Source organism: Atractosteus spatula, unplaced genomic scaffold (assembly GCF_055471065.1).
Source record: "Atractosteus spatula isolate fAtrSpa1 unplaced genomic scaffold, fAtrSpa1.hap1 Scaffold_31, whole genome shotgun sequence".
NCBI classification, from domain to species: domain Eukaryota; kingdom Metazoa; phylum Chordata; class Actinopteri; order Semionotiformes; family Lepisosteidae; genus Atractosteus; species Atractosteus spatula.
This window is the reverse complement of record NW_028296859.1, coordinates 105,926-132,937: the sequence shown is the minus strand read 5'-3', so window position 1 is coordinate 132,937 and position 27,012 is coordinate 105,926. Positions and strand designations below refer to the sequence as shown.

Below are 27,012 nucleotides of genomic sequence, written 5' to 3'. Positions count from 1 at the left end.
ACTGTGTATTATTTCTTTGTACCTTGTTTTAATATTTTTTTTATTATTTTTGCATTTTACAGAGCTTTTTAATATATTGTGAGCATTTTAGTGTCATTTTAAAATAGGACTATCAATGCTCCTGACTTTTAAACCTGTATTTATTCTGACATTATTCTCTCCACCTGCAGATGAGGGAGGTATTTGATTTTAAATTTGTTGATTTGGGGGGAAAATATACATTCATTTCCTTGTATGTATCACCAGTGGGAAACTTGGCATTTTTGGATGAATTGCAATCTTTACTGCAAGGCCTTCAGACTGATATAGAAATGACTGGAGATTTAAATGACACATTTGATAAATCAGACAGGAACAGCATAACATCTAAAATGGCAGAACCCTCTAAAGTACTGAAAAATTTCCAGCACATTCATAATAAATAAAATTTATTGAATTTAAAGCATAAAATTTGCTTTAAAAAGAAAACCACAATTTGTACGATATCATATTTCAATATCGACGTTCAGATGAAGAATTTGAGGATTTGAATATCAATGGAGAGTACATTGATTTTGGGACAATGTTTGCATCCGAATAATCCTTCCTCCTGGAAAGAAGGAAAAAAAAAGTTTTGAGTCTCAGCCTTCAGGATCCCCCCCCAAAAAACGTGCAAATTTGTTTCTGATGTATTTTGGATAGAGATATAACTCTCATAGAAGATACATTTTATCAGTTGAATGCAGTCGATACTTTTGACTTTTTATATGATGATAGGACCTACATTTAGGGCTCAGTACTGACAACACCGCTGCTATTGATGGAGTAGAAATAACTGATGTACTGGCAGTTTTTTTTTCTGAGGCAAGAAGTCCTAGAACACCTCCTATAAAAATGTTAAGATTCAGAGCAAGAAATATTTTTCCACCTCACCTAATGCTATTGCATTAACGAGGCTGAAGTTGGCTTCTTATTCGCCAGCTGCTGCTTTGCGTTTTTCGTTCCATCTTAAATGCTGCTGCTGTGATGTTATGTCGTCTTTCGCCTGTAGATGGCTCTCTACAGTCATTTTTAAAAATACTTATCCGGATGTATTACTGTACATTTCCTCAGTAAAGGGGAATATGTAAGTAGAGACTGTCCAAATTGCATTTTTGTATGAAACACATTTCAGAAACACAACTCACAATAAAACAAACTGGCATGTTATACCACGAGTAAATAAGACAAAGGCAAAACGTAAATTCACTGGCACTTTCTGCATATTTTCCACGACCTTGCCTTCTGATCATAAAAAGTCTCAAACTCTTGCATTTTACAAGAAATTTTAATATAGCAGTTTTAAATGGGACATTTAGAACATGGCATATGAGACTATATGGTTAACTGAGGATGAGCAGAGGGTGATCGAACCTACCTCCTGGTTATAAAAATGTCTAAAAATTCTGACACAGATGTGAGAGACACAATGGAAAATACTATCAAAATCCTGAACTTCAGGACATTGTACTGTACCGTTTTTTAAATACGACCCTCTGAACATGGCATGAGAGAATACATTGTCAAATGGTAAATGCAATGTTTGCTATATTGCTAGGGCCCTCCCTCCTGATTTTAAAATCGTCTCATATTTCTGACATCAAGGTGTGAGACACAATATAACAGACTGTCAAAATCCTGAACTTCAGGACATTTTATGGTACCATTTTAAAAATATGACCCTCTGAGCATGGCATGTGAGAAAATGGCATGTGAGAATGCATTGGGAAAAGGTGAATGCAATTTCTGCTGAATTGCTATGGCCCTCCCTCCTGATTACAAACTCGTCTCACAATTCTGACACTGAGGTGTGAGACAACGTGTAACAGACACTATTAAATTGTGAAGTACAAGAGATTATACTGTTACGTTTTTTTTTAATATTGACCCTCTGGCATGTGAGGACTTGTAGTCAACAAAATAGCACATATTCTGCCAATTTGCTTTGTCCCTCCTTCCGAGTTACCAAAACATCTTAGTATACCGACACTAAGGTAAATGTCTCTAAATCCAGAAGTTAAGTTGTCAAAGTATATCGGAGTCAACCGATACTGATCAGGTTCTGCTGATGCTGAGCCCGCAGCCTTCACCATAAGGTCCAATTCCCCAAGCCTACTGACCTTATATGTCCATCCCTTCTCGTCAAAATTTGTATTTTCACAGGGTACCCTTCAGAAATTGCAGTATAGAATGAAAAAAACTCCAATAGATATCAGCCACTGTTGGCGATTTTCCTTTAAGATAGATAGATAATACTTTATTAATCCCGTAGGGAAATTGACAAATGATTCTCCAGAAATTTTACGGAGTGTATCACTTTCACTGAGACCAAGAAGTGTTAAGCTGTACATGAGTCTTTGTGGCTCGGTTGTTAACCGAAAGGGTGGTGGTTTGAGACCTCCCAGGGACGCTATGAGCCTTTTAATGAACACACCCTCTTCACTTCATTTCTCCATGGCCGGTCTTGTACCGCAATCAAATACAGAGCCCGTAGGGGGCAGTAAGCCCGCATATATAGCTCAATGTGTATATAATGAAGAAGCGGAGGTTAGTTTCTCATCTGCATGTTGCAGAGCCTTATGCAACTCGTACCAACAGTTGGGGTCTGATCCCTACACGGCTATTAGTTGAAAGACCATTGTAAATGACGTGTAACAGATTTATCCAGCTGGCTTTTATGTTTCATACTAAATTGCTATCTTGAAACCAAAATAATTAGAAATATGGAACACAACTGTTGTTCCCCATGAAGGAAAGCTGTTTTACACTGACGTCACTCCTTTTTATTTCATCCAGATTTTAAAAACAACTCCGCCCTATCAAAGGAAAATGTTACACAAAAGTTGGAAAGCACACTCTGAATCCATCTGTATATTTGATTTCCACAATCCGTTCAAGGCTGCCTATGTTAATCGTAAGTGTATAGATGAAACATTTAATATATTGTTCAGTTTAAATCAAAATGCTTTACTACTACAAGAGAGAAGTATAGTATGGAGGATGCGACAAATGTGTGATTTCTTGGAAGAAAACTACTTTTCTTTGCATTCGAAATTAATCGAAACAATTGACACACAATCCCATTGTCTTTTTTAAAGAGATTATATCTTTAAACAGACAAATGTATAAAATGTGTTTTTTTTACCTAGAGATTTTGGACAGGGGCGATGTATTACTAGTAGAGGCTGCTGACTAATTAACACTGTACTGTCTGGAGATCAGCTCCATTTGCAATAAAAAAAAACGTTCGTAACAAAGCTGGAGAGCAGCTGAACTTGTGCTCAGTAGTCAGTATGGTGCTGAGGGTTCAATACTGGCATTGCTGTATTAGCACGAGCTGCACAGGCTCTGAATCAGACCATTTCAATTAGTCTGAGTAGTGCAGGACAAGTTAATGTAGAATTATGGCTTTGTCTGTCTCTTGTTTGTATATAAATGAATGTCTCTGATAACTTAATGTTAGTTTTTAATTTAGTTTTACAATGTAGGTCATGCGTTGATATATGACATGTCTCATTTCTGATTCAGCTCATGCTCCATAGGAGAGAAGAGATTCCTCCTGTTTCCCGTACAACCATATCAGAACAGAAGCCCATGTCACCCAGCTCTGATTCTAGATCGAGTTGCATCTTCAACATTTTGTTTTTGTTTCTGATCATAAATTTCTTTAGTTATGATCAATATTGAACTTTTTCTAAATAAAACAAAAATAATCAAACATGCAGGCAGATTTTTGAAAAGTATTAGGAGTTGACAGGGCGCTCCTTCGGAATAGTCGTCAGAAAATGTGAGAAAAGGAAAGTTACGTAAGTTCTCACACACAGCATTAAAGATTGGAATCTGATCATAAAAAAACTAGCTGTCTCCCCGTCGGTAATCAAACCCCGGTTTCCCACGTGACAGGCAGGGACACAAACAACTTTACTAACTAGGAGCGCTTGCTAGCTATAAGGAGGCATTTACTCTTAAATATGTTACTGTTTTGGGATTTGACTTTAATTTTCCCGATACCAGCTTTATATAAAAGTAAAGGCACACGGCACATGTGTGCCACATCACGTCCGAGTTTAGTGACAACTACCTCAGAGATTGTAAGCTGGGTAGTTTCAGATCAGATCACTTTTTTTATCAAAGGTTCAAGCAAACCCGAATACTTTTGCAAGAGACATTTCAGAATCCCAGTCAAATCCAGTACGATTGCTGGATCCTTCGAATTCGACTGAACTATAGCACAGATCTGCAGTCCACCATTAGAATACTGTGGGTGTGTTGTATAAGCCACACGGCCAAAATAGTTCTAAAACAGGAGATGCATCCTCGTTTAGGAATGTGGTATAAAGTGAAATGGTCTGGGAAGAGTCCTACGTTTGAACAGTTCAAAATAGACGTAAAGGGGTATTTACGGACTCTTTCGAAATGTAAGAACAAGCTGTGCGGACCTTATCTTTATTTACCTTGTGTAATCGTTTTTCATAAAGTGTAATTGTATTATAGCATGTGCCACTGACGATGTTCTTGATACGTTATATGTGCTCTTGTTTGTATTGTATGTAGTTTTGTTGTTCAAATAAAACGTAAAAGACACAACTTTCCGGATGCGGCTGCTGTAAAGATAAAATGACATCAAGGGTGCTGTACGCAGAGGTCTGAAACCTGCTCCACAGAAGATCTTTATCCAGAGGTGTTAAAGAAGTCGAGATCTCGCCATGAGAGGGGAAGCATCTCAGAAAAAGCAGGTGCAGTCGGTTCCACGGTCATAACGCCACTAAGTCGGGCGACAAGAGCAAAACCCACCCGACCTCCTCCGAGCAAGTAACGAGACAAAGAGACAGCGCACAGCGGGTAGCGTGGCCGAGCGGTCTAAGGCGCTGGATTAAGGCTCCAGCCTCTTCGGGGGCGTGGGTTCGAATCCCACCGCTGCCAGGTGCTTCTGTCGCCACCTCCTTTCAGCTGACTTCAGACGAAAAGGGAGGGAACTGCTTTTTGGCAGTCTCTCGAGAAACTAAGCAAAGTGTTTAAAGATACTTTCTCAGCTTGACATCAAGGCACAAAACAAAAACCTTCTTGCGTCCTCTCAACCCAAAAGCGCTTTGCCACTTTTTGCGTTATGCAGGGAACGACGTCTGCCCAGATCACTTTTGTGTCAATGCAAATCGTAGTGTGCCCTCCGTTTTAATGTTGGCTGTGCTGGCGTGCCGCTTCTGTCTGTGAAACTTGAATGTTCTGCTTCTTCACACCGAATCGTTGGCTTGGGTTGAGCTTGTTAAATCTTTGCGCATAGCGCTCCTTTGGAAGTACTTTGTCCAAGTTCAAAAGCGATCGTGGGATTTACTTCATGCGTTCAAGAAGCATGCCTCGCACGACAGATTTAAATGGGGAATGGAGCCTGCTTCTTGCTGTTTTTCCTGTGGTTGCAGTTACAAATTTGATCGTGCTTTCACATTCTGTTAACAGTATTCACTGGCTGAGCTTTATCAGTTGGTTCGTAAAGGAATCTCTGCTTCGGTTCCAGAAAAGTCATCTGTAGTGTGTTTTTTTCCGTGCCCATGGCAGTCTTTTAAAGCTGGTAGTAATGGCGGCAAAGTTAATTTTTTATCCTCTTTAAAAGAATAAGGACGGGCTGGGGCGAGCTCCATTTGCCACTCTTTCAGCTAACCGCCGAACTCGCGAACTGATTACACTGCAGAGCCACAGGCGCCTCGCTTTTCTCCATTCTCTGGGTTAGGGTGAAAAAAAAACACTGCTGGTATTAGCTGGCCTGCTGGGAGTACCTCTTCTTCACTGATAAGAAAGATTTGTGTTTCATCTTTCGCAAGCTGTATAGATTTCTTTCAAAACAAGTTGTTCCAGAAAGGAAACAAACACTTGCATTCACCTGAATTAAAAGGGATGGGATTTGCCCGTAAGGATAAATTCTGTACAGTAAGACAGGAAGAAAGGCACCGCTGGGAATCGGACCCAGGATCTCCTGTTTACTAGACAGGCGCTTTAGCCAACTAAGCCACGGCGCCGGCGAAGGGCTGTCCTTTGACAGCCACTTGGACACGTCTCAACTGCTCTGAGACAACTGCGTTCAGTGTGCACCGAGCCTGCTCGCCTTGCAAGTTGCCTCATTTACATGCGATAGCTCCACCACTAAGAGAAAGGATGAGAAATGGCTTTTATCTGGCACTTTTCATGTCAGAGGATCTCAATCTGCTTTCCGTGTACAAGAGGATGTCCAACTCATGTAGCTAAAGACGTAGACGACAGTGCTCCACTGAAATCTTGATCTCACAACCCTCGGCATGACTCCGCTGTGTTCTGCTTTAGACAAAGGGCGGAAAAGACTTCTTTCATCACACGTTTTGCACTGTTTACGGTGTTTGCAGTGCTCTTTCTTAAATGAAAACCAGGAATCGGCACCATATGAGGTGTGACTAGATAATATTGGAACAAGTAGCCTCGCCATCCCATGCGTGACGTGAGCAAAGTGTAATTCCTGTCTTTATAGTGAGCTTGTTAGAGACTTAGCTGGCACCCAGAGCGCTTTAAATCCGGGAGTCAGCAGCCCAAGACAAGAGAGCTTCCTTCGACTATGTTTTTTGCATGAAGGGGGGAAACCATGCGTGTGCTGCAAACAATCTTAGTATCGAAGTGCCGTCCCACATAACCGATCCGAACAATCTGTTTTACAGAGGAGCACTGCCGGAGCTTATCATTGGCAAATTGAAGACCAGGCCGACCTCTTCTGTGACTCTTGAACACTGAATCTCAAGGTTCTGAATTCAAGCTCCACGCTGGCTGGAAATTCCATAGGTAATGATCACATTTTCTTGCATGCTAATCAAAAGAAATATTAAGAAACTTTTCCCGATACCAGTTTTTTACAAAAGTAAAGGCACATGGCACATGTGTGCCACATCACGTCCGAGTTTAGTGACAACTACCTCAGAGATTGTAAGCTGGGTAGTTTCAGATCAGATCACTTTTTTTATCAAAGGTTCAAGCAAACCCGAATACTTTTGCAAGAGACATTTCAGAATCCCAGTCAAATCCAGTACGATTGCTGGATCCTTCGAATTCGACTGAACTATAGCACAGATCTGCAGTCCACCATTAGAATACTGTGGGTGTGTTGTATAAGCCACACGGCCAAAATAGTTCTAAAACAGGAGATGCATCCTCGTTTAGGAATGTGGTATAGAGTGAAATGGTCTGGGAAGAGTCCTACGTTTGAACAGTTCAAAATAGACGTAAAGGGGTATTTACGGACTCTTTCGAAATGTAAGAACAAGCTGTGCGGACCTTATCTTTATTTACCTTGTGTAATCGTTTTTCATAAAGTGTAATTGTATTATAGCATGTGCCACTGACGATGTTCTTGATACGTTATATGTGCTCTTGTTTGTATTTTATGTAGTTTTGTTGTTCAAATAAAACGTAAAAGACACAACTTTCCGGATGCGGCTGCTGTAAAGATAAAATGACATCAAGGGTGCTGTACGCAGAGGTCTGAAACCTGCTCCACAGAAGATCTTTATCCAGAGGTGTTAAAGAAGTCGAGATCTCGCCATGAGAGGGGAAGCATCTCAGAAAAAGCAGGTGCAGTCGGTTCCACGGTCATAACGCCACTAAGTCGGGCGACAAGAGCAAAACCCACCCGACCTCCTCCGAGCAAGTAACGAGACAAAGAGACAGCGCACAGCGGGTAGCGTGGCCGAGCGGTCTAAGGCGCTGGATTAAGGCTCCAGCCTCTTCGGGGGCGTGGGTTCGAATCCCACCGCTGCCAGGTGCTTCTGTCGCCACCTCCTTTCAGCTGACTTCAGACGAAAAGGGAGGGAACTGCTTTTTGGCAGTCTCTCGAGAAACTAAGCAAAGTGTTTAAAGATACTTTCTCAGCTTGACATCAAGGCACAAAACAAAAACCTTCTTGCGTCCTCTCAACCCAAAAGCGCTTTGCCACTTTTTGCGTTATGCAGGGAACGACGTCTGCCCAGATCACTTTTGTGTCAATGCAAATCGTAGTGTGCCCTCCGTTTTAATGTTGGCTGTGCTGGCGTGCCGCTTCTGTCTGTGAAACTTGAATGTTCTGCTTCTTCACACCGAATCGTTGGCTTGGGTTGAGCTTGTTAAATCTTTGCGCATAGCGCTCCTTTGGAAGTACTTTGTCCAAGTTCAAAAGCGATCGTGGGATTTACTTCATGCGTTCAAGAAGCATGCCTCGCACGACAGATTTAAATGGGGAATGGAGCCTGCTTCTTGCTGTTTTTCCTGTGGTTGCAGTTACAAATTTGATCGTGCTTTCACATTCTGTTAACAGTATTCACTGGCTGAGCTTTATCAGTTGGTTCGTAAAGGAATCTCTGCTTCGGTTCCAGAAAAGTCATCTGTAGTGTGTTTTTTTCCGTGCCCATGGCAGTCTTTTAAAGCTGGTAGTAATGGCGGCAAAGTTAATTTTTTATCCTCTTTAAAAGAATAAGGACGGGCTGGGGCGAGCTCCATTTGCCACTCTTTCAGCTAACCGCCGAACTCGCGAACTGATTACACTGCAGAGCCACAGGCGCCTCGCTTTTCTCCATTCTCTGGGTTAGGGTGAAAAAAAAACACTGCTGGTATTAGCTGGCCTGCTGGGAGTACCTCTTCTTCACTGATAAGAAAGATTTGTGTTTCATCTTTCGCAAGCTGTATAGATTTCTTTCAAAACAAGTTGTTCCAGAAAGGAAACAAACACTTGCATTCACCTGAATTAAAAGGGATGGGATTTGCCCGTAAGGATAAATTCTGTACAGTAAGACAGGAAGAAAGGCACCGCTGGGAATCGGACCCAGGATCTCCTGTTTACTAGACAGGCGCTTTAGCCAACTAAGCCACGGCGCCGGCGAAGGGCTGTCCTTTGACAGCCACTTGGACACGTCTCAACTGCTCTGAGACAACTGCGTTCAGTGTGCACCGAGCCTGCTCGCCTTGCAAGTTGCCTCATTTACATGCGATAGCTCCACCACTAAGAGAAAGGATGAGAAATGGCTTTTATCTGGCACTTTTCATGTCAGAGGATCTCAATCTGCTTTCCGTGTACAAGAGGATGTCCAACTCATGTAGCTAAAGACGTAGACGACAGTGCTCCACTGAAATCTTGATCTCACAACCCTCGGCATGACTCCGCTGTGTTCTGCTTTAGACAAAGGGCGGAAAAGACTTCTTTCATCACACGTTTTGCACTGTTTACGGTGTTTGCAGTGCTCTTTCTTAAATGAAAACCAGGAATCGGCACCATATGAGGTGTGACTAGATAATATTGGAACAAGTAGCCTCGCCATCCCATGCGTGACGTGAGCAAAGTGTAATTCCTGTCTTTATAGTGTGCTTGTTAGAGACTTAGCTGGCACCCAGAGCGCTTTAAATCCGGGAGTCAGCAGCCCAAGACAAGAGAGCTTCCTTCGACTATGTTTTTTGCATGAAGGGGGGAAACCATGCGTGTGCTGCAAACAATCTTAGTATCGAAGTGCCGTCCCACATAACCGATCCGAACAATCTGTTTTACAGAGGAGCACTGCCGGAGCTTATCATTGGCAAATTGAAGACCAGGCCGACCTCTTCTGTGACTCTTGAACACTGAATCTCAAGGTTCTGAATTCAAGCTCCACGCTGGCTGGAAATTCCATAGGTAATGATCACATTTTCTTGCATGCTAATCAAAAGAAATATTAAGAAACTTTTCCCGATACCAGTTTTTTACAAAAGTAAAGGCACATGGCACATGTGTGCCACATCACGTCCGAGTTTAGTGACAACTACCTCAGAGATTGTAAGCTGGGTAGTTTCAGATCAGATCACTTTTTTTATCAAAGGTTCAAGCAAACCCGAATACTTTTGCAAGAGACATTTCAGAATCCCAGTCAAATCCAGTACGATTGCTGGATCCTTCGAATTCGACTGAACTATAGCACAGATCTGCAGTCCACCATTAGAATACTGTGGGTGTGTTGTATAAGCCACACGGCCAAAATAGTTCTAAAACAGGAGATGCATCCTCGTTTAGGAATGTGGTATAAAGTGAAATGGTCTGGGAAGAGTCCTACGTTTGAACAGTTCAAAATAGACGTAAAGGGGTATTTACGGACTCTTTCGAAATGTAAGAACAAGCTGTGCGGACCTTATCTTTATTTACCTTGTGTAATCGTTTTTCATAAAGTGTAATTGTATTATAGCATGTGCCACTGACGATGTTCTTGATACGTTATATGTGCTCTTGTTTGTATTGTATGTAGTTTTGTTGTTCAAATAAAACGTAAAAGACACAACTTTCCGGATGCGGCTGCTGTAAAGATAAAATGACATCAAGGGTGCTGTACGCAGAGGTCTGAAACCTGCTCCACAGAAGATCTTTATCCAGAGGTGTTAAAGAAGTCGAGATCTCGCCATGAGAGGGGAAGCATCTCAGAAAAAGCAGGTGCAGTCGGTTCCACGGTCATAACGCCACTAAGTCGGGCGACAAGAGCAAAACCCACCCGACCTCCTCCGAGCAAGTAACGAGACAAAGAGACAGCACACAGCGGGTAGCGTGGCCGAGCGGTCTAAGGCGCTGGATTAAGGCTCCAGCCTCTTCGGGGGCGTGGGTTCGAATCCCACCGCTGCCAGGTGCTTCTGTCGCCACCTCCTTTCAGCTGACTTCAGACGAAAAGGGAGGGAACTGCTTTTTGGCAGTCTCTCGAGAAACTAAGCAAAGTGTTTAAAGATACTTTCTCAGCTTGACATCAAGGCACAAAACAAAAACCTTCTTGCGTCCTCTCAACCCAAAAGCGCTTTGCCACTTTTTGCGTTATGCAGGGAACGACGTCTGCCCAGATCACTTTTGTGTCAATGCAAATCGTAGTGTGCCCTCCGTTTTAATGTTGGCTGTGCTGGCGTGCCGCTTCTGTCTGTGAAACTTGAATGTTCTGCTTCTTCACACCGAATCGTTGGCTTGGGTTGAGCTTGTTAAATCTTTGCGCATAGCGCTCCTTTGGAAGTACTTTGTCCAAGTTCAAAAGCGATCGTGGGATTTACTTCATGCGTTCAAGAAGCATGCCTCGCACGACAGATTTAAATGGGGAATGGAGCCTGCTTCTTGCTGTTTTTCCTGTGGTTGCAGTTACAAATTTGATCGTGCTTTCACATTCTGTTAACAGTATTCACTGGCTGAGCTTTATCAGTTGGTTCGTAAAGGAATCTCTGCTTCGGTTCCAGAAAAGTCATCTGTAGTGTGTTTTTTTCCGTGCCCATGGCAGTCTTTTAAAGCTGGTAGTAATGGCGGCAAAGTTAATTTTTTATCCTCTTTAAAAGAATAAGGACGGGCTGGGGCGAGCTCCATTTGCCACTCTTTCAGCTAACCGCCGAACTCGCGAACTGATTACACTGCAGAGCCACAGGCGCCTCGCTTTTCTCCATTCTCTGGGTTAGGGTGAAAAAAAAACACTGCTGGTATTAGCTGGCCTGCTGGGAGTACCTCTTCTTCACTGATAAGAAAGATTTGTGTTTCATCTTTCGCAAGCTGTATAGATTTCTTTCAAAACAAGTTGTTCCAGAAAGGAAACAAACACTTGCATTCACCTGAATTAAAAGGGATGGGATTTGCCCGTAAGGATAAATTCTGTACAGTAAGACAGGAAGAAAGGCACCGCTGGGAATCGGACCCAGGATCTCCTGTTTACTAGACAGGCGCTTTAGCCAACTAAGCCACGGCGCCGGCGAAGGGCTGTCCTTTGACAGCCACTTGGACACGTCTCAACTGCTCTGAGACAACTGCGTTCAGTGTGCACCGAGCCTGCTCGCCTTGCAAGTTGCCTCATTTACATGCGATAGCTCCACCACTAAGAGAAAGGATGAGAAATGGCTTTTATCTGGCACTTTTCATGTCAGAGGATCTCAATCTGCTTTCCGTGTACAAGAGGATGTCCAACTCATGTAGCTAAAGACGTAGACGACAGTGCTCCACTGAAATCTTGATCTCACAACCCTCGGCATGACTCCGCTGTGTTCTGCTTTAGACAAAGGGCGGAAAAGACTTCTTTCATCACACGTTTTGCACTGTTTACGGTGTTTGCAGTGCTCTTTCTTAAATGAAAACCAGGAATCGGCACCATATGAGGTGTGACTAGATAATATTGGAACAAGTAGCCTCGCCATCCCATGCGTGACGTGAGCAAAGTGTAATTCCTGTCTTTATAGTGTGCTTGTTAGAGACTTAGCTGGCACCCAGAGCGCTTTAAATCCGGGAGTCAGCAGCCCAAGACAAGAGAGCTTCCTTCGACTATGTTTTTTGCATGAAGGGGGGAAACCATGCGTGTGCTGCAAACAATCTTAGTATCGAAGTGCCGTCCCACATAACCGATCCGAACAATCTGTTTTACAGAGGAGCACTGCCGGAGCTTATCATTGGCAAATTGAAGACCAGGCCGACCTCTTCTGTGACTCTTGAACACTGAATCTCAAGGTTCTGAATTCAAGCTCCACGCTGGCTGGAAATTCCATAGGTAATGATCACATTTTCTTGCATGCTAATCAAAAGAAATATTAAGAAACTTTTCCCGATACCAGTTTTTTACAAAAGTAAAGGCACATGGCACATGTGTGCCACATCACGTCCGAGTTTAGTGACAACTACCTCAGAGATTGTAAGCTGGGTAGTTTCAGATCAGATCACTTTTTTTATCAAAGGTTCAAGCAAACCCGAATACTTTTGCAAGAGACATTTCAGAATCCCAGTCAAATCCAGTACGATTGCTGGATCCTTCGAATTCGACTGAACTATAGCACAGATCTGCAGTCCACCATTAGAATACTGTGGGTGTGTTGTATAAGCCACACGGCCAAAATAGTTCAAAAACAGGAGATGCATCTTCGTTTAGGAATGTGGTATAGAGTGAAATGGTCTGGGAAGAGTCCTACGTTTGAACAGTTCAATATAGACGTAAAGGGGTATTTACGGACTCTTTCGAAATGTAAGAACAAGCTGTGTGGACCTTATCTTTATTTACCTTGTGTAATCGTTTTTCATAAAGTGTAATTGTATTATAGCATGTACCGCTGACGATTTTCTTGATACGTTATATGTGCTCTTTTTTGTATTGTATGTAGTTTTGTTGTTCAAATAATAAATAAAGGACACAACTTTCCGGATGCGGCTGCTGTAAAAATAAAATGACATCAAGGGCGCTGTACGCAGAGGTGTGAAGCCTGTTTCACAGAAGAACTATATCCAGAGGTGTTAAAGAAGTCGAGATCTTGCCATGAGAGGGGAAGCATCTCAGAAAAAGCAGGTGCAGTTGGTTCCACGGTCATAACGCCACTAAGTCGGGCGACAAGAGCAAAAGCCACCTTGTTTTGTCCGGGCAGGTAATGTGACTCAGTGGTTTATGTCTCTGGCTTAAGGCTTCAGTCTTTTCGGAGGTGTGGGTTCCAATCCCATTGCTGCCTGGTGTTTTTGTTTTAGAACCACCTTCCTACTGTTTAGGAATCCAATGGGGGACATGTGTTTTTTGATAAATGGAGCAAAAGCTATTTTATCAGCTTTACATCAAAGCAGGGAAAAAAAAATGTTTCGTCTTCTCAACACAAATTCTCGTTTCCACCTTCAGCAGGGAAGTTTGTCTACCAAGATCACTTTTGAGTCAGTGCAAATCACAGTGTGCCCTCAATTATGATATCGGTTGTGTTCCTTTTATCGTTCTGCGTCTTCAAGTCGAGTCGTCCTCAGAGGTAGAGCTGATAAAGTCTTTCTGCATAGCGCTCTATCAGAAATAACTTGTCCAAGTTCAAAAGAGATCGTGGGTTTTACTTCAAGCGATCACAAAGCATACCTCACATGTCAGATCTAAGTGTGGAATTGATTCTGTTTTTTTTTATGTTCTGCTAGAGTATCTATTGGCTTGCCTTTATCAGCTGTGTTGGAAAGATAATCTGTGCTTCGTCTCAGGAAAAAATCATCAGTACTGTCATTTTATTCTGTGCGTATGGCCGTTATTTAAAGTATATAAAAATCACGAGTTCATAGATTTCTCCAAATATCAACGACACCTTGTAAACCTGTGATAAGAATTCCTTCAATCCTATAGTTTCACTCCAGGGAAAAGGCAGGGAAACATAGAGAATTCTTATTTAAAGACAACATCCGTATTGGATTGCATGTAAGCAGGCATCACTCAGAATTCCTAATATGATTCTGAATTCAGTTTTGCAGTTCTTTAGTGTTTTACTACTTTCAGAGAGTCCTTTATTGACCTTGCTGAAGCAGAGAAGCGACATAATCACAAATGTGACCAGTTTTTTTGCTGTTTCTGGTTAATAATGATTATTATTTTGTATTTTGATTAGTATTTTTTGTAGCATTCTTCTTCAGCTTTTAAGTTATTTGGTGAGCAAGAACCACTGAGAACGAATCTGAATGTGTGAGCCCATTTCAAAAAATAAAAAAAATAAGTTATATAAATCAAACCTTTTCTTCTGTAGTAATTTCATTTGATATTAAAATTAGTCCTGATTTACAATTTTTGGACATGGTTCATCTTAAATAATTTTGTAATAAGTTTCAGTTTAGGAAAATCATGCCCAGAAGCTACCAAAACTGGTAATGTTCACATAATGTGTAATGCAATAGCAGCAGTTGGGGTGGGAAACAAAAGGCATCTTTTGGTATGAATCCTAAAACTTCATAGATGGCGTTCTAGGATTTCTTGCTTCAGATAAAGCTGTCAATACAACATAGATTTCTACTCAGTCAATATCAGCAGTGTTATCACTACCAAACGCTAAATATAGATCCTGGCAATACTTCATGAGTTGTTCATTAGAAAATTGTTTATGTTTTTTTTTAACATATTTTCAATACCAGACAAAAAGTCGAAAGTTTCAATTTCATGCAACTGATGAAATCTCTCTTCGATGGAAGTTATAAGTACAGTACATCCAAAATACTGCGGAATCAATCAAATTTACATGTTTCTTGTGGATCCAGAAGATCATTTTGAGACTCAAAACATGCCTGTCTTTTCTTTTTTCGAGGACGAAGGAGTAGCAGCAGGAGTAGCAGTAATGGCAAGAACATGTTTAGAGTTCAGCACTTCTCATTTCTAATGCGGAGCCATCGACTTGCAAAGCACCAGCCCCGATAAAAGAAATTGCAGAATTGCTGCCTACACGCTTTGAATTGCTGGCATTCTCTGAAAGCGTTCCTTTTTGAGGGTTCATGAAATTCCTCACATTTGAGCCAACACTAAAATATTTCATTCGGGGTCGCCTAATTCATAGTGCAAACCGAATCTACAGGGGAATGCTGTGGCACATGAAGCCGTTTGTTATTCTGTTGCGAGGTGTGAGGGGCGGAATGCAAATCGAGTTGGTGAATAGAAAATGAAACAGGAGTCACTTCTTGAGCTACAAATTCCAAAAAGTATGAAAACCTGTGCATTTTAACAGTGCAGAATACTCACAAATTGCACTGAGTTGCTTCCTTTCTTCTGCTGCTTTTATATTTCAGTCATTCACTGTCAGCTAGCACTGGAACAATTCAAGAGAGGTAAAAACAGAAGCAGTCAGGAGTGGGATTTGAACCCACACCTCCATTTGGAGACCAGAACACCCAAGCCAGCTGAAAAAACACACATCTTTGAGTCTGGCGCCTTAGACCACTCGGCCACCCTGACAAGCAAAAGCAAAGGGTGTGCTGAATGCACCAGTAGTTGACTAAACTGAGATTCTTCCCTGAAATTATTTGCTTGCGAAGAGCCAAGTTGCCTTGAATGGATCTTGGAAATCAAATATACGGATGGATTGTTATTCGTTTGTGAGTTTTGAGGGGCGTATTATAAATTGAGTTGGTGAAAAGGCGCTTTTTGTTAGTCTGTCGGGAGGCTGCACAAGGTGTTTAGAGGGAGAACTTCTAAAAGACCGGCTCTCTATGTTTAACGTCAAGGCAGATTTTTTTTTTCTCAATGGAAATGCTCTTTGGCGCTTTCAGCTTTACGTAGGGAACAACGTCTGCCGAGATCACTTTTGAGCCAGTGCACATGGTAAAGTGCCACCAATTACATTTAATATTGGCTGTGGTAGCGAGCTGCTTTTGTTTGTGAAGCTTTTACTTCTTTAAGCTGAATCATCGGCAGGACTAGCTTATTAAATCTTTGCTCATAGCGCTCCATCAGAAATACCTTGTCCATGTTCAAAAGAGATCAGGGGATTTACTTCATGCTTTCACATAGCATACCTTACACGAAAGATTTAAATGGGGAATTGATTGTGCTTCTTGATGTTGTTCCTGTGGTTGCCTTGGTTACAATGGTGAACGTTCTTCCATGTTCTGCTAGAGTATCCACTGGGTGGGCTTTATCAATTGGCTCGGATAGGTCATCAGTGCTCCGTCTCCAGAAAAATAATCAGCACTGTCTTTTTTCTGTGCACATGACTGTCTTTTAAAACGTGATTATGAAATCACGAGTTCATTGATTTCTCCAAATAACAACAATACATTTGAACCCAGCGGTTAGCATTCCTCCAATCCAATAGTTTTACTCCAAGTAAAAAGCAGCGCAATATATAGAGAGATGATATTCAAAGATTTCAACATTCTTATTGGATTGCCTGTATGCAGATATCGCTCAGAATTGCTAATATGATTTTAATTCAGTTTTTCTCTACTACTTTCAGAGTCTTTTATTGACCTTGCTGAAGCAGAGAAGTGACATAACCACAAATGCGACCAGTTGTGCAGCTGTTTCTGGTTAATAATGATTAATGCGGAAAAAAAACAGCTCCTTGCATTAAGAGCAAGAGCAACCAACGCGCTTGCTTGTTGAGTTGGGTATTTTCCGAGCTACTCTTTTGCTCCCTTTTTGACCAAGACACAGATGTGTGCTGATTGGTTGAGAGTTTGGCGGGCATTGGAGACCCACGTGGTGTTACCACGCCCTGGCAATCCCTGATTGGTTGATGAAGGTGAGATATGAGTCACTTACTCCTGACACTTAGGAATGCAGTCCAGATGTCCATTTGGCACTCCCTAGACAGATAGGTGCCAATGGATGACCATTGATCATGATAGCCAGGCTTAGCTAAGTGCATCTCCGTTTGGGAACTGTCCCTTATCAAAAGAAAACATCTTTAATCAGCCTGCATGAATACTTTCTCTGTGGCTGCACCACAGAGAGGGAGAGTGAGATGGGGCCTCATTTAGGAAAGCACAGCAACGCTTAATTCTGTCTTATTAACAAGCATTGCCGCTACAGCTGTAAACTTATTTGGCGAGCATGGACCTCTGAGAAGGAGTCTGAATCCATCAAGAAGACAGGAATTCTAATATCGCACTGCCGTCTTGTGTACAAAATATTTGTTCAGCTCTAACGTCTGTGTGCGTTGACAAGGCATCTCAAAAGGATGTATTAAATAAGAAAATGATCCTTTCTGTTACCATTCCTGTAGTTGGAGCATTGTTTCACCCTTTTACGTTCTACAATATTTACAGACAAGGTTTTATCACTGGAGTTGTACAGAACAAGTGTGCATCAGTCCATGAAAATCATCAGTACTGCTGTTTTTCTATGCATAGTTTAATCAAGAGCACTTAAAAGATACAAAAGATGGATTGTGTTCTGTGAGCACCTGCACATCTCTAAGTCACTTCCAGGGCTTTTTATGTGGGGGATGTAGCTCAGTGGTAGAGCACATGCTTTGCATGTATGAAGTCCTGGGTTCAATTCCTGGCATCTCCAAGTGCTTTATGTTACTGTGCTCACATCGCAGTCTTCTGTTGAATGAGAACTCTTTGCTCGTGCTCATAGAGAGCCAGGTTTACACAATTAAGCTCGAAGTGCTACAGTGTTCTCTGCAGTTTCAAATGTACCTCCAAAGCATTTAGTTCTGTTAACTACCAAAGAATGTGAACTAATTTAAAGTCACATTCAGGAAATCCAGAGAACGTCTTCACACTTGTCATGGCTGTTGCAGAAAAACCTCACCCAGGATGTTGAATCTCACCCGGGATTTCCTGAGAGATCATTCACCGAGCGAGTCTTCCCTCTGGACTCCGCACTGAGCTGAAAGCTGTGCGAATTCGTCCTTGCGTGTCCTGTACTGTGTAGCACAGTGACAAGAACGCCTTGAGTTTTTTTCCGTATGTGAAGGAAAATGCAAAAGAGCATGAAAAGTATTGATGGCATAAAATATCCATGGTACAACTCGAGAAGGAACTGACGGACAAAACAATGCCATTTGATGATTACAAGAGAAACACAACCGTCCGAACATGGGCTTGGATCCTGAATGCTTGCGTTAAAAGACAAAGCAAAGGATATAACCTGTAAATGTCTTCATGTCTTACAGTTTATGAAATAACACAATTGCTTCCTTTCTTAATAATTTCTTACTATTGATAGATGCTTTTTTGAATTTTAACAGAATCACAATTACAGACATTTGGGGTTAAACTGTTATTCACATACTCTAACGAAGAGAAACGTTAGTGTCTTCCGGTTTGTGAGCCCATTTCTCAAAAAATAAAAAATAAGTTATAAATATTGAATTGTTCTATTTTGTAGGCTTGCATAGTCTTATTCATATTTCAGTTAAACATTTTCTTCTGTAGTAATTTCATTTGATATTATATTAATCCTGATTTACAATTTTTGGACATGGTTCATCTTAAATAATTGGTAATTAGTTTCAATTTTGGAAAATCGCGCCCAGAAGCTACTAAAACTGGTAATGTTTGCATAATGTGTAATGTAATAGTAGCATTTTGGGTGGGAAAACAAAAGGCATTTCTAGGTATGAATCCCAACACTTCATAAGCAGCGTTCGAGGATTTCTCGCTTCAGATAAAGCTATCAATACATCATAGATTTTTACTCAATCAATATCAGCAGTGTTATCGCTACCGATCACTAAATATAGATCCTGGCAATACTTTGTGAGATCTTCGTAAGAAAATCCAAAAAAGTACAGAAGCAATCAACGTTTCTTTTGGATCGAGAAGAGGATAATTATGAGACTCAAAATATGCCTGTCTTTTCTTTTTTTGAGGACAAATGGATTATTGAGGTGTAAAGTTGGGTTCAAAACCAAAGTCATCTGCTATTGCTGCTGTTTCTTTGATAGTTTCTTCAAATCCTTCAATTGATCATTGATATCGAGGAATAATATTATACAAATTGTGGTTTTCTGTTAATTGCCAATTTTATTGTTACATCTTCGTTTACAGATGTCTTCCATGTATCACAAGGTATAATAGTCGCCGTGTGTCCTCAGCTAAAATGTTTTAAAAAGTACGACAAAAGTACATGCTTAATAACATTTATGGTTATATCTATATTAAAATGAAGGTAAATATACCAAGATATTAAAATACAATTTTACAGTCCTAACCTAATTATGCTTGTGAAGTTTTCCAATAAATCCGAACTGTAATTTTGAAATATTATTGCTGAGAATGCAACGAGAATACAAAGATCAAATTCAATAAGTGAAAATACAAAAGTAGTTCACTAAACTGAGTTTCTTCCCTGAAATGATTTGATTTGCTTGCAAAGCACTAAGCAGCTTTGAACGGATCACGGGAATCAAATATACAGATGGGTTCAGAGTGTGCTTTCCAACTTTTGTGTAACATTTTCCTTTGATAGGGCAGAGTTGTCTTCACAATCTGGGTTACATAAAAAGGAGTGACGTCAGTACAAAACAGCTTTCCTTCTTGGGGAACAACGGTTGTGTTCCATATTTCTAACTATTTTGGTTTCAAGATCTCAATTTAGTGTGAAACATAAAAGCCAGCTAGATAAATCTCTTACACGTCATTTACAATGGCCTTTCAACTAATAGCCCGTGCAGGTATCAAACCTCAGCTGATGGTACGAGTTGCGTAAGGCTCTGCAACATGCAGATAAGAAACTAACCTCTGCTTCTTCATTTTATACACAGTGAGCTATATATGCGAGCCTACTACCCACTGCGGGCTCCGTATTTAATTGTGGTACAAGACCGGCCGTGGAGATGAAGTGAGACGGGTTTGTACATTAAAAGGCTCATAGTGTCCCTGAGAGGGCTCAAACCACCACCCTTTTGGTTAACAACCGAGCCACAAAAACCCATGTACAGCTTAACACTTCTCAGTCTCGGTGAAAGTTATACACTCCGTAAAATTTCCGGAGGTTAATTTGTTTTTAAAGGAAAATCACCAACAGCGGCCGAGATCTACTGGAGTTTTTCATTCTATACTGCGATTTCTGTAGGGTACCCTGTGAAAATACGAAATTTGACGAGAAGGGATGGACATATAAGGTCAGAAGGCTTGGGGAATTGAACTTTAAGGTGAAGACTGCGGGTTCAGCAGCAGCAGAACCTGATCAGTATCAGTTGACTCCGATATACTTTGAAAATTAACTTCGGGATTTAGAGTCAGACGTGCTACCGTTGCACCATGGGGTATTTAATTAAAAAAATAGAAAAACAGTCAGTGTTCCTGGATCTGTTATCGAGAACAACACCTGCACAAGAGCTGCGCAGGAAGAATGAAATGTGTCTGGGATGAAGAGACTCTCTTCGGAAGAGCGGCGCGCTTCACAGGAGAATTTTTTGTGAAGCTGATTTGTCTCCTTTGGGGAATTCAAAAGTGCTAATTGTTGTGGCGCAAAGGTAGCATATCTGACTCCACATCAAAAGGCTGCGTGTTCAAATCACGTCGAGGTCTGCTATTAGTTTTTCAGGTTCTGCTGGTCCTGAACACGGAATTCACACCATGTAGTTGAGTTCTATCTGTACACCACATAGATAATCTAAACAAAACAGAGCCCTACTGGACATGCAGTTAGCATCTCACACAGCGAGTACCCTTGAACACAAGAGAGAAGGCACAGTTCACATCTGCGAAACATCACCTCTGTCTTTAGAGACAGCTACATCAGAGAATGGAATCCCGGAAGTTTAAAATAACTTCTTTTAATACAGGTTCAAGCAAACCTGAAAGTTAGGGAGTTTCCGGACACTTTTGTTTTATTAAAAAGTGTCTGAAGCCTGAAAATGTAATTTGAAAAAAAAACCGCTATTGGACAATAGCAGGTACTTTTTGTAACGATTTGCTATTTCATGCTGGAAAACAAAGGAAACAGACCCAATGTTTGCTTTCAGGTGCGGTTCATTACATAAAAGATATTACTGAGGAGCTCGAATAAAATTTAAACGAGCCAATCTTACGATCCGAAATCAGATGCGTTATTTATTAAATCGCTGGCATTTCACATAACCTGAATTCCCTCATAGTGTGCTCAGCGTCGCTACTAGTAATCCACCGCCACGTCTAAAATTTCGATTCCGATTCCGAAATTCCGATTGATTGAGAATTCAAAGAAAGACTGTTTTCTTCCACAACACCGTATAATTATCACATCCCCCAGACTCTCCAACTTCTCCAGACCTTGCTGGGTGAGCATTTGCTCCGATAAATTAGGTCACGTATCATGTTAAATCACTTCTTCTCAACACAACATTTCCTGGTGCACATTTTCTCTATGAAAAAAATACATTTTTCCCTTGCACGATTTTTCGTTTTTTATCAAAACGTACAGCAAGAAAAAAGAAGAAGAAATAGTGTCGCAAAAGAACTCTGTCGCCCTTGGGAGATGTCAAACGCATTGGACATGAAAAATGCCCAATAAAAGCCATTTCTCTTCGTTTCTCAGTGTCGGGGCTGCTACTGTATGTAAAAGAGGCAATTTTCTCTGAGAGCAGTTTCAGCGCTTTCTGAACGCAGATGTCTCAGAGCGGTGTGTCCAAGTAGCTGTTAAAGGTGATGGTTATCTTGTCACCATAGCTTCGTTGGTTAAAGCACCTTTCTATTAAACAAAAGAACCTATGTTCAAATCCCAGCCGTGTATTTCTTCCTATCTTGTAGTATAGATCTTACCATTTTGGGCACTCACAAAGGGCTTGATTTCGTTAAATGCATGTGTTCATTTCCTTTCTGGAAAACTTGTTTTTTGATGAAATTCACACAGCTTGCGAAACATGAAATTCAGTTCTTGGTTATCAGTGCAGAAGAAATATTACCGGCTGGCAAAAAGAACGGTAAGAGATTTTTTTTTGATTCGAGAAAAGACTCCACCAGTCAGTCTCTGTGGTGCAATCGGTTAGCGCGTTCGGCTATGAACCGTAAGGTTGGTGGTTCAAGTCCACCCAGGGACGTGTTTTTTTTTGCGATGTAAACATTGTTTTTGCATAGGTCGATTGGATTTCTCAGCTAAACCATAGCCATTTTAATATTTGTAGGAGATGCGACTGTTCAACACGTGTCAAAAATGTCCAATAATGCCCAACATCGCAACTCCCCAGAAAACCATATTCACCCAAGGAAAATGATCGTCTAATCGTCATTTATACTCCCCTCACATCCTCTGCTGAAATATTTTAAAAATACAACGCAGATTTGTTTGAGAGCTTGACAAGCATTGTTTTGTTAGCACTGTGCATCTGGATTTTGATATTTTGACATATTTACCCTAATTTTAAACTGTAAATACTGTACAATCTGTTGTAATTGTGTTGTAATATTAAAATATGTTAGCTGAGGATGCAAAGGGGTGAAAGGGAAAGGTCAGAGGGTATAGTAACAACAAGGTTAGGATTGGTGGAGGTGGTAGGGGTGTTGATGGTTTTTCTCTGTAGAGGATGATTGAGTTTTTTATCCTTCTCTGAAGTGAGAAACTGGAAGAGTTGGGAGTTGAGAGATCTGATGAGGTTAGTTATAGAAGGAAGTTGATGTGGAGCTGTTAGCCGTAAGAATTCCTTAATGTCTTTGATGTTGTCATCAAAGATAAACTGCAGTCAGCAAAGATAAAAAGAAAATGATCTTTGCATACTGCCTTGTCTTTCTCACACCTGAAGAAGGCTCCACGGCCAACACGTTGTGTTTCCTTTCTTCTCTTTTCAGCATGGAATAACCCTTTACTTGTTCCTTTGCAGCCTACGCATGCTGACGCAGCTACTCACCTGATATTTAAATTTCCTATAATCACAAATATGAATGTCTACTGTGGGTATTTTTTCCATGATTATTTATTCTGTCATTGAAGCATATTTTATGTCATACCGAAGTGTCATAATCACTGAAATTTTTTTTTTTTCATTTAGAAAGTAAGAAAATGATAAATCACTATGAATTGCATTTAGCCTGTTCTGATCTAGATTTTCTATATACTTTAACATGCCATGTTCACAATGTCACAACTCAGAAATGCAACAGTGAAGTGTTGTAATTACCAATGTACATAGTGTCGGAACATTGAGATGTTTTGGTAATGAGGAAGGAGGGACATGCCAGGTTCACAGGGTCATATTTAAAAAAAGTTCAGGATTTTGATAGTCTGTTCCATTGTCTCTCACACCTCACTGTCAGATTTTTTAGATGTTTTTATAACCAGGGGGTAGGTTTATAGCAAGAAGCAGAAAGTGCCATCACCCGTTGCTCATCCTCGGTTAACCATATATTCTCATATGCCATGTTCTAGACGTCCCATTTATATTAAAAAGTTCTTGTAAAATGCAAGATTTTAAGACTTTTTATGGTCAGAAGGCAAGGTCGTGGTAAATATGCAGAAAGTGCCTGTGAACTTCTGTTTTGCCTTTGTCTTATTTACTTATTGTGTTTGTGTTATTATGAGTTTTGAAAATTGGTTTACAATTTTCTGAAATGTGTTTCACACAAAAATGTTATTTGGATAGTCACTACTTACATATTCCCATTTACTGAGGATAAATACAGTAATCCATCCCGATTAGTACTTTTAAAAATTACTGTAAAGAGCGATCTACAGGCGAAAGGCGGCATAACATCACAGCAGCAGCATTTAAGGCAGAAGAAGAAGCTGGTGAATAAGAAGCCAGCTTCAGCCTCGTTAATGCAATACCATTGGGTGAAGTGGAAAAATATTTCTTGCTCTGAATCCTAACATTTTTATAGGAGGTGTTCTAGTACTTCTTGCCTCAGATAAAATTGCCAATACACTTATTTCTACTCCATCAATAGCAGCAGCGTTATCGGTACTGAGTCCTAAATGTACGTCCTGTCATCATATAAAATGTCAAAAGTTTCAACTGCATTCAACTGATCAAATTTCTCTTCGATGACAGTTATAATTTTATCCAAAATACATCCGAAACAAATTTGCACTGTTTTTTTTTATCCAGAAGAGCATCATCATGAGACTCAAAACATACCTGTTTTTTCTTCTTTCCAGGAGGAAGGATTGTTCAGATGCAACCATTGATCCAAAATCAATGTACTCTCCTATCGCTGTTGCTTCTTTAAATCCTTCATTTGAACGTCGATATTGAGGGATGATATCGTACAAATTGTGGTTTTCTTTTAAAGCAAATTATATTAAAGTATGAGCCTCTGTTATACTGTAGTTGTCTTGGAAGTTTCGGAAGGTATAATATACCCCCCTGTGCCCTCAGCTAAAATATGATAAAATACAACCAAAATTTATTTACATAGAACAGCACTTATGGTTACATGTATATTAAAATTAAGATAAATATACAAAAGTATTAAAATACAAATGTACAGTCCTAACATAATCATGCTGTCCAACTGTCTTTTTTGCTTGTCAAGTTCTCCAACAAATCTGTGTCGTAATTTTAAATATTCTAACTAAGGATGCATCGAGAGCATAAATGAATTCTTCTGCCAGCCGTTCGAAGATCAAAGTCCTTGGCTGAATATGATGTCCTTGAATGTTGGTCATTATTGGCCATTCCCAGTGATATTGACTTACGTACTTAATTGTTTAACAAAAACATTCACATTTCTTGCAAATATCAAGTGGGTTAAGGTTTTGCTAAGAAATCCGAATAAGTAGAGATGAGGTTTACATTGAAATAATGAGAAGTGCATTTCTGGGTGGGCTCAAACCACTAACCTTTCAATTAACAGAGACTCACGTGTGTCCCTTTTCTCCATTTGCAAGCTTAAAAAAAGAAAATAATGCTTTTTTCTTACCAGCCTGCGATATACAAGGCAAGATTTGTATTTCATCTTTCACAAGCTGTATGAATTTCATGAAAAGCAAGTTGTTCCAGAAAGAAAATAAAAACTTGCGTTAAACAAAATCAAGCTGTACGTAATCATCCATAGTGATTCATTTTATAAGACAAGCACTACTGGGATTTGAACTCAGCATCTCCTGTTTAAGAGGAAAGCATGTTAACCAAATCAGCCAAAGTGCCATAAATGGATCAACACCATGTCTGAGTCAGTGATTGCAGCTGACTGTCACTGGAGGACAGTTCATCGTTCAACAAGTCAGCCTGCATAATGAGGGGGAAGAGACTGACTTCTGTGATGCAGTATCGACAAATACTAAACTCTGTCCAACTGTTCTCTGCTGCATTCTGGATTAGCAGGTAAATATTGGTTTCCATGAATGTGTAGGGGTTTTGTGTATTTACTGGGACAATTATTAATTGTAGCAGTAAGTCACAAAATGATTCTTTGATGGCTATTAGAAAACCGACCTTGCGGGTTAACTCATTAACGCACACACACAGATACTAATACACTTATTAATACATAAAATGTGCATATAAACATAACAGATCTTAAGAGTGTGGGTTAGCAGAATACAAAAGGTATATATTAAATCATGAAGAGTTCCAAACCAAGAGGGCCATACATTCAGTATACCATTCATTTAGACTGTTTCGTAAATGAACTGGGATTACAACTTCTACACTAGATACTCAAAAGCAAGTACATCACTCATAGGTATTAGATTGATATCAATTGTGGTTGAGGTAACAATTGAATTCTCGAGCTGTAATGCAGAATGTTGAATACTCATCCGATCTGTGTGGATTCAGATCTCCCGCAGACACAAAGAAGCAGTGGCAGGCTGTTGCTGTGTGCAATCGGCGCTCTCTGGCTCGGTGCCAGGCAGTGGCCGGTGTGGCTGGCGAGAAGGAGAGGAGGGAGAGGTTCCTGCTGCGATGCGCTGCTGATGCTCTTTGAAGACCGGCTAGTTAGTGTTGGCTGAAACTAGCAGAGCTTGTGCACATGGAAAGTGACTGCGGGTCCAAGCCAGTCACACTCTTTAGATGGGAAGAAGACCAGTTCGTTCCCAATGTAGCGCTAGTCCTGAATCCTGAGATTCAGCTGTCGACAGTTCCGACCGTAGTTCACTCGTTGATCAGGCGACCTTTGGCGGTGGAGTACCGGTGGTTCACGAGGCTGTCAGCTGGGCTAACCTTGGGCAGATCTTTTTGTTAGGGGCACCTTCTGGGCATTGTGCTGCCTGTTTTATCTGGAGGAACTACGGTAGTTCAGTGGCTTAAAGTTCCGCGGGCATTCGAGACCCACGTGGGGTTACCCTGCCCTACCAGTTCCTGATTGGCTGATTGAGGTGGAGGATGAGTAACAGTGACCTCTGACCTTAGGGTTGTAAACCTTGGGATGAGCCTCTCCCATGGAATCTCCCAGACAGTAAGGCGCCAGAGATGACCATTTATTAGGGTGGCTGGTGAATCTCAGCCTTGGGAGCTGTTCCTTATCAGGAAACTCTATCAGCTAGCAAAACACCTTAAATGTGAACCAGATGGAATGGCCTCTCTGTATCCAGCTGCACTGAGATGAGGGAGAGAGGGACTGGCAAGGGAGCAGCAAACTTAATTCCTGTATTTTAAATACGCCTTGCCGCTACATAAGTGTCCTTAGAAGAAAAATATCTTCTATGATAGTGGTACAGTCCATCAAACCCCTCCTATAGCCTTTCAAAGAGAAAAAAAAACTGACAACAAAGTATGTCTATGTGTGGTAATCAACCAGGTCTTACAAACATTCTTAAACCCTTCCACCTCCTTTCACTGCAAATGATTTGTACATGTTAGAAGGTTAATTTTGGCTTCTGATATTATGGTGGATTAAGAGTCCTGAAATCTTTGTAGAAGTACAAAGATGAAAGAAAGGGCAGTGTAATCATGGCCAAGAAAAGGCAAATG

The 27,012-nt window shown here is 40.8% G+C and overlaps 9 non-coding genes across 9 annotated transcripts; 5 read left to right on the top strand and 4 right to left on the bottom strand.

Moving 5' to 3' along the window:
- The first annotated feature begins 4,859 nt into the window (after nucleotides 1–4,859).
- Nucleotides 4,860–4,941, top strand: trnal-aag (transfer RNA leucine (anticodon AAG)). Its single transcript has one exon. It is a non-coding gene; the product is annotated as a tRNA-Leu (tRNA).
- A 1,014-nt stretch (nucleotides 4,942–5,955) lies between these two features.
- On the bottom strand, nucleotides 5,956–6,029 carry trnat-agu (transfer RNA threonine (anticodon AGU)). Its single transcript has one exon. It is a non-coding gene; the product is annotated as a tRNA-Thr (tRNA).
- A 1,678-nt stretch (nucleotides 6,030–7,707) lies between these two features.
- trnal-aag (transfer RNA leucine (anticodon AAG)) lies at nucleotides 7,708–7,789 on the top strand. Its single transcript has one exon. It is a non-coding gene; the product is annotated as a tRNA-Leu (tRNA).
- A 1,014-nt stretch (nucleotides 7,790–8,803) lies between these two features.
- Nucleotides 8,804–8,877, bottom strand: trnat-agu (transfer RNA threonine (anticodon AGU)). Its single transcript has one exon. It is a non-coding gene; the product is annotated as a tRNA-Thr (tRNA).
- A 1,678-nt stretch (nucleotides 8,878–10,555) lies between these two features.
- On the top strand, nucleotides 10,556–10,637 carry trnal-aag (transfer RNA leucine (anticodon AAG)). Its single transcript has one exon. It is a non-coding gene; the product is annotated as a tRNA-Leu (tRNA).
- A 1,014-nt stretch (nucleotides 10,638–11,651) lies between these two features.
- On the bottom strand, nucleotides 11,652–11,725 carry trnat-agu (transfer RNA threonine (anticodon AGU)). The gene has a single exon. It is a non-coding gene; the product is annotated as a tRNA-Thr (tRNA).
- A 3,842-nt stretch (nucleotides 11,726–15,567) lies between these two features.
- On the bottom strand, nucleotides 15,568–15,680 carry trnal-caa (transfer RNA leucine (anticodon CAA)). The gene is made up of 2 exons: nucleotides 15,643–15,680; nucleotides 15,568–15,613 (listed from the first exon to the last, which is right to left on the bottom strand). It is a non-coding gene; the product is annotated as a tRNA-Leu (tRNA).
- Nucleotides 15,681–17,669: 1,989 nt separating this feature from the next.
- On the top strand, nucleotides 17,670–17,741 carry trnaa-ugc (transfer RNA alanine (anticodon UGC)). Its single transcript has one exon. It is a non-coding gene; the product is annotated as a tRNA-Ala (tRNA).
- Nucleotides 17,742–22,129: 4,388 nt separating this feature from the next.
- trnah-aug (transfer RNA histidin (anticodon AUG)) lies at nucleotides 22,130–22,203 on the top strand. Its single transcript has one exon. It is a non-coding gene; the product is annotated as a tRNA-His (tRNA).
- The last annotated feature ends 4,809 nt before the right edge of the window (nucleotides 22,204–27,012 follow it).